The sequence below is a fragment of the Phytophthora parasitica genome (assembly GCF_000247585.1).
Source record: "Phytophthora parasitica INRA-310 unplaced genomic scaffold supercont2.205, whole genome shotgun sequence".
Taxonomy (NCBI): domain Eukaryota; phylum Oomycota; class Peronosporomycetes; order Peronosporales; family Peronosporaceae; genus Phytophthora; species Phytophthora nicotianae.
The window spans coordinates 17,172-18,299 of NW_008649191.1; positions in this window are offsets into that span (position 1 = coordinate 17,172).

Genomic DNA, 1,128 nt, shown 5'->3' on the forward strand with positions numbered 1-1,128 from the left:
TGAATTGGCCACTGGAATAGAACAAAAAACCAGGTTAGCCACTTATGTTCGATGTAACGCTGGATCTCGAATCTTACGGACTTGACATGTTGGAGTTTCTACTGACTTTATATGTCTCCTTCGTCGTGTAAGTCAAAAATCTCTTGCCATTGCACGTAGGTGATCAAGGCACTTACTGGTCGAAGAACAGGTTCCGGAATTGTGTCTAGGGTTAACCCTAGACAGCCAAAGCATCTGGTATCTTGTTGCTTTAAAAATTTTAATGACGAAGAGTGAGATTCAGCAGCCATCCATCTAACCTTCGTACCAAAATTACCGCATTTGTTTGATTTTCCCTTTCCAAGCACCCCCCCCCCCCTTCCCCTACACCTGTGTATCGTCTTTTGTTTTTCACTTCAACCGCTCAAACAATGCTTAAATCAAGTCAAAATCTGACAATTCAGGTGGCCCTACTTGCGTATAGTAAAAGGGTAGGTTTCAAAATTATTCTGGCAGTACAAATACATGCGTTGCAATGAGAGCGTACGCCAAATGTTATAACAACGTCATTGCTAATAAATTAGAGCAACACTGTAGTTGCTGATACATCTTCTAACCCCAAATTAGAAATCACAATAAACAAAATACTATATTCAATTACTTGCTTCACAAATAAAATGTAGTACTATGGAAGCCAATGAATTTTTCGGGTACATCTATTTGATATATTACATTACAACATAACAGACATCTCGTGCGTATAGCAGCCGAGCTGTGATCGTCTACTATTATTGAGGCTTCCTTTAACTTCAGGGACGTATAAAACATCCAACAGCGTAACAGACGTTTCGTCCATCAACATCAACTCGACGGTGCCAGCAGCAACTGCGTCAATCTTCGTGGCATCTGGAATCGCGATGCGGATTAGCATGTGCAGGCATTTAGTGGGCACGAACTTGCCCCGGACGCTGGTCATGTGCAAGCTTGCACCTGAGCCGATGAGCCATTCAGACTTGGTGATCACACTCGCAGCAGTGAACGCGAAGTCGGGCCTGCGTCACTTGTTCTCGTTCATCGTCGGCCTTCTTCTTTCGACACTCGAACGCCTTGTACCCTGGCTTCTAGCAGTAGAAGCACTTCCTATAGACG